This window comes from Mustela lutreola, chromosome 13 (genome assembly GCF_030435805.1).
Source record: "Mustela lutreola isolate mMusLut2 chromosome 13, mMusLut2.pri, whole genome shotgun sequence".
Classification (NCBI taxonomy): domain Eukaryota; kingdom Metazoa; phylum Chordata; class Mammalia; order Carnivora; family Mustelidae; genus Mustela; species Mustela lutreola.
In genome coordinates, this window is record NC_081302.1 from 19,997,158 (window position 1) to 20,003,678 (window position 6,521).

A 6,521-nucleotide genomic window follows, 5' to 3' on the forward strand; every position below is an offset into this window, starting at 1 on the left:
TCATACATTAATAATCACGATGAAAATGTTCACATAGTCCTTCAGGGTCAGCATGAATACTTGATCCTCCAAGTGCTCCCATAATTTTGTGAGCAGTTAATCATGGCTATTGATTCCTTTCCTACTTAAAATTTCTAGAGTGTGTGTGTGTGTGTGTGTGCGTGTGTGTGTGTGGGTGTGTGTGTGTGTGTGTTTTCCAGGACAGAAACACTGACTGATGCAATTTGACAATCTTTTCTCTCAAACAGAAAAAAAAAAAAAATTACAAGAATAACATGTATAATGCAAAGAATGGATATGTGTTAGGCAAACTACAGCAGAAATATAGAATGAGACATAAGGTTATATGGAGAAAAGAGCATTTTATATTATTTAACTCTTGTTTTAAGGAGAAAATTAAAGTATGTAGACATTTAAAAATAAACACGATACTAAAAAGTAGTAATAAAATAAACTAAACACAATATTACATTGAAATACAGAGAATGTGACCAATGCTAAATTCATGAGTAAACTATAGGATAAAATGTTGCTTATCATCAAATCCTGAATATGAATTAAGTAGTGTTCTGAAGCCAGGAGAAAATAAACGGCAAAATGAATACAAGGGATTGATATCTGAATTATGAAGACAAAATAATTCATTAAGAATAAAGAAGGGGCACCTGGGTGGCTCAGTGGGTTAAAGCCTCTGCCTTCGGCTCAGGTGATGATCGTGAGGTCCTGGGATAGAGTCCCACATCAGGCTCTCTGGTTGGCAGGGAGCCTGCTTCCCCCCTCACTCTGCCCACCTCTCTACCTATTTGTGATCTCTCTCTGTCAAACAAATAAATAAAATCTTTAAAAACAAAACAAACAAACAAAACAACAACAACAAAACTCTGACTCTTCAAAATAATAAAAGTTTCTGAAGGCCAGGGAACTTCTCTTACTCCTTGTTTAAAAAGAAAGAAAGAAAGAAAGAAAGAAAATATGATTCTTTTTTTTTTTTAATTTTTTATTTTTTATAAACATATATTTTTATCCCCAGGGGTACAGGTCTGTGAATCACCAGGTTTACACACTTCACAGCACTCACCAAATCACATACCCTCCCCAATGTCCATAATCCCACCCCCTTCTCCCAAACCCCCTCCTCCCGGCAACCCTCAGTTTGTTTTGTGAGATTAAGAGTCACTTATGGTTTGTCTCCCTCCCAATCCCATCTTGTTTCATTTATTCTTCTTCTACCCACTTAAGCCTCCATGTTGCATCACCACTTCCTCATATCAGGGAGATCATATGATAGTTGTCTTTCTCTGCTTGACTTATTTCGCTAAGCATGATACGCTCTAGTTCCATCCATGTTGTTGCAAATGGCAAGATTTCATTTCTTTTGATGGCTGCATAGTATTCCATTGTGTATATATACCACATCTTCTTGATCCATTCATCTGTTGATGGACATCTAGGTTCTTTTCATAGTTTGGCTATTGTGGACATTGCTGCTATAAACATTTGGGTGCACGTGCCCCTTTGGATCACTATGTTTGTATCTTTAGGGTAAATACCCAGTAGTGCAATTGCTGGGTCATAGGGCAGTTCTATTTTCAACATTTTGAGGAACCTCCATGCTGTTTTCCAGAGTGGCTGCACCAGCTTGCATTCCCACCAACAGTGTAGGAGGGTTCCCCTTTCTCCGCATCCTCGCCAGCATCTGTCATTTCCTGACTTGTTGATTTTAGCCATTCTGACTGGTGTGAGGTGATATCTCATTGTGGTTTTGATTTGTATTTCCCTGATGCCGAGTGATATGGAGCACTTTTTCATGTGTCTGTTCGCCATCTGGATGTCTTCTTTGCAGAAATGTCTGTTCATGTCCTCTGCCCATTTCTTGATTGGATTATTTGTTCTTTGGGTGTTGAGTTTGCTAAGTTCTTTATAGATTCTGGACACTAGTCCTTTATCTGATATGTCGTTTGCAAATATCTTCTCCCATTCTGTCAGTTGTCTTTTGATTTTGTTAACTGTTTCCTTTGCTGTGCAAAAGCTTTTGATCTTGATGAAATCCCAGTAGTTCATTTTTTCCCTTGCTTCCCTTGCCTTTTGCGTTGTTCCTAGGAAGATGTTGCTGCGGCAGAGGTCGAAGAGGTTGCTGCCCGTGTTCTCCTCAAGGATTTTGATGGATTCCTTTCGTACATTGAGGTCCTTCATCCATTTTGAGTCTATTTTTGTGTGTGGTGTAAGGAAATGGTCCAATTTCATTTTTCTGCATGTGGCTGTCCAATTTTCCCAGCACCATTTATTGAAAAGGCTGTCTTTTTTCCATTGGACATTCTTTCCTGCTTTGTCGAAGATTAGTTGACCATAGATTTGAGGGTCTATTTCTGGGCTCTCTATTCTGTTCCATTGATCTATGTGTCTGTTTTTGTGCCAGTACCATGCTGTCTTGATGATGACAGCTTTGTAATAGAGCCTGAAGTCCGGAATTCTGATGCCACCAACGTTGGCTTTCTTTTTCAATATCCCTTTGGCTATTCGAGGTCTTTTCTGGTTCCATATAAATTTTAGCATTATTTGTTCCATTTCTTTGAAAAAGATGGATGGTACTTTGATAGGAATTGCATTAAATGTGTAGATTGCTTTAGGTAGCATAGACATTTTCACAATATTTATTCTTCCAATCCAGGAGCATGGAACATTTTTCCATTTCTTTGTGTCTTCCTCAATTTCTTTCATGAGTACTTTATAGTTTTCTGAGTATAGATTCTGTGTCTCTTTGGTTAGGCTTATTCCTAGGTATCTTATGGTTTTGGATGCAATTGTAAATGGGATTGACTCCTTAATATCTCTTTCTTCTGTCTTGCTGTTGGTGTAGAGAAATGCAACTGATTTCTGTGCATTGATTTTATATCCTGACACTTTACTGAATTCCTGTATAAGTTCTAGCAGTTTTGGAGTGGAGTCTTTTGGGTTTTCCACATATAGTATCATATCATCAGTGAAGAGTGATAATTTGACTTCTTCTTTGCCGATTTGGATGCCTTTAATTTCCTTTTGTTGTCTGATTGCTGAGGCTAGGACCTCTAGTACGATGTTGAATAGCAGTGGTGATAATGGACATCCCTGCCGTGTTCCTGACCTTAGCGGAAAAGCTTTCAGTTTTTCTCCATTGAGAATGATATTTGCGGTGGGTTTTTCATAGATGGCTTTGATGATATTGAGGTATGTGCCCTCTATCCCTACACTTTGAAGAGTTTTGATCAGGAAGGGATGTTGTACTTTGTCAAATGCTTTTTCAGCATCTATTGAGAGTATCATATGGTTCTTGTTCTTTCTTTTATTGATGTGTTGTATCACATTGACTGATTTGCGGATGTTGAACCAACCTTGCAGCCCTGGAATAAATCCCACTTGGTCGTGGTGAATAATCATTTTAATGTACTGTTGAATCCTATTGGCTAGTATTTTATTGAGTATTTTCGCATCTGTGTTCATCAAGGATATCGGTCTATAGCTCTCTTTTTTGGTGGGATCCTTGTCTGGTTTTGGGATCAAGGTGATGCTGGCCTCATCAAATGAGTTTGGAAGTTTTCCTTTCATTTCTATTTTTTGGAACAGTTTCAGGAGAATAGGAATTAGTTCTTCTTTAAATGTTTGGTAGAATTCCCCCGGGAAGCCGTCTGGCCCTGGGCTTTTGTTTGTTTGGAGATTTTTAATGACTGTTTCAATCTCCTTACTGGTTATGGGTCTGTTCAGGCTTTCTATTTCTTCCTGGTTCAGTTGTGGTAGTTTATATGTTTCTAGGAATGCATCCATTTCTTCCAGATTGTCAAATTTATTGCCGTAGAGTTGCTCATAGTATGTTCTTATAATAGTTTGTATTTCTTTGGTGTTAGTTGTGATCTCTCCTCTTTCATTCATGATTTTATTTATTTGGGTCCTTTCTCTTTTCTTTTTGATAAGTCGGGCCAGGGGTTTATCAATTTTATTAATTCTTTCAAAGAACCAGCTCCTAGTTTCGTTGATTTGTTCTATTGTTTTTTTGGTTTCTATTTCATTGATTTCTGCTCTGATCTTTATGATTTCTCTTCTCCTGCTGGGCTTAGGGTTTCTTTCTTGTTCTTTCTCCAGCTCCTTTAGGTGTAGGGTTAGGTTGTGTACCTGCGACCTTTCCTGTTTCTTGAGAAAGGCTTGTACCGCTATATATTTTCCTCTCAGGACTGCCTTTGTTGTTTCCCACAGATTTTGAACCGTTGTATTTTCATTATCATTTGTTTCCATGATTTTTTTCAATTCTTCTTTAATTTCCCGGTTGACCCATTCATTCTTTAGAAGGATACTACTTAGTCTCCATGTATTTGGGTTCTTTCCAAACTTCCTTTTGTGGTTGAGTTCTAGCTTTAGAGCATTGTGGTCTGAAAATATGCAGGGAATGATCCCAATCTTTTGATACCGGTTGAGTCCTGATTTAGGACCGAGGATGTGATCTATTCTGGAGAATGTTCCATGTGCACTAGAGAAGAATGTGTATTCTGTTGCTTGGGGATGAAATATTCTGAATATATCTGTGATGTCCATTTGGTCCAGTGTGTCGTTTAAGGCCTTTATTTCCTTGCTGATCTTTTGCTTGGATGACCTGTCCATTTCAGTGAGGGGAGTGTTAAATCCCCTACTATTATTGTATTATTGTTGATGTGTTTCTTTGATTTTGTTATTAATTGGTTTATATAGTTGGCTGCTCCCACGTTGGGGGCATAGATATTTAAAATTGTTAAATCTTCTTGTTGGACAGACCCTTTGAGTATGGTATAGTGTCCTTCCTCATCTCTTATTATAGTCTTTGGCTTAAAATCTAATTGATCTGATATAAGGATTGCCACTCCTGCTTTCTTCTGATGTCCATTAGCATGGTAAATTCTTTTCCACCTCCTCACTTTAAATCTGGAGGTGTCTTCGGGCTTAAAATGTGTTTCTTGGAGGCAACATATAGATGGGTTTTGTTTTTTTATCCATTCTGATACCCTGTGTCTTTTGACAGGGGCATTTAGCCCATTAACATTCAGAGTAACTATTGAGAGATATGAATTTAGTGCCATTGTATTGCCTGTAAGGTGACTGTTACTGTATATGGTCTCTGTTCCTTTCTGATCTACCACTTGTAGGCTCTCTCTTTGCTTAGAGGACCCCTTTCAATATTTCCTGTAGAGCTGGTTTGGTATTTGCAAATTCTTTCAGTTGTTGTTTGTCCTGGAAGCTTTTAATCTCTCCTTCTATTTTCAATGATAGCCTAGCTGGATATAGTATTCTTGGCTGCACGTTTTTCTCGTTTAGTGCTCTGAAAATATCATGCCAGCTCTTTCTGGCCTGCCAGGTCTCTGTGGATAAGTCAGCTGCCAATCTAATATTTTTACCATTGTATGTTACAGACTTCTTTTCCCGGGCTGCTTTCAGGATTTTCTCTTTGTCAGTGAGACTTGTAAATTTTACTATTAGGTGACGGGGTGTGGGCCTATTCTTATTGATTTTGAGGGGCGTTCTCTGAAATTCCTGAATTTTGATGCTCGTTCCCTTTGCCATATTGGGGAAATTCTCCCCAATAATTCTCTCCAGTATACCTTCTGCTCCCCTCTCACTTTCTTCTTCTTCTGGAATCCCAATTATTCTAATGTTGTTTCGTCTTATGGTGTCACTTATCTCTCGAATTCTCCCCTCGTGGTCCAGTAGCTGTTTGTCCCTCTTTTGCTCAGCTTCTTTATTCTCTGTCATTTGGTCTTCTATATGATTCTTAAAAATACTAGACAAACACCAATGTCAAGAAATGAGAGTATGTGAATTCTTAAATGGAAAGAAAAAAAATATGAATTCTAGACTTTAAAATAAGAAAGAAATATTGTAGAGGGCCTAAAATAGTTATTAAAAATAAAATTACAAGAAGCACAGATCAGCTACTAATAAACATATTACTTTAAAGTGTTCAGTCTAAGGGTGCCTGGGTGGCTCAGTGGGTTCAGTCTCTGCCTTTGGCTCAGGTCATGATCTCAGGTCCCTGGGATTGGGGGTCCTGAGGTCCTGCATTGGGCTCTGTGCTCATCAGCGACTCTGCTTCCTCCCCTCTCTCTGCCTGCCTCTCTGCCTACTTGTGATCTCTGTCAAATAAATAAATAAAATCTTAAAAAAAAAAATAAGGTGTTCAATCTCAGGACATAGCAAAATAAAATAATGATTTATCCATTTCATTTATCAAATTGCTAACATATTTTTATTTATTAATAAGCAAGGAAAAATAAATAATGCCCTAAACAATTAGAAAACTAAAATTAACAAAAAAATTAACAAAAGAAACTTATACAACCTGGATTTCTCATCTTAAATTTTATTTCTATGGATACTTATTGACTAAATAATGGATAGGTGCAATGTATTCTTGGGAACTCCTTTGGGAAGAGGCCAAATTTCAAATATGGATAATTTATTTAATAAATAAATCTACTTCAGCTACTTAGTAACTATTCATGCAAAATATTTAAAGTATTTAATGG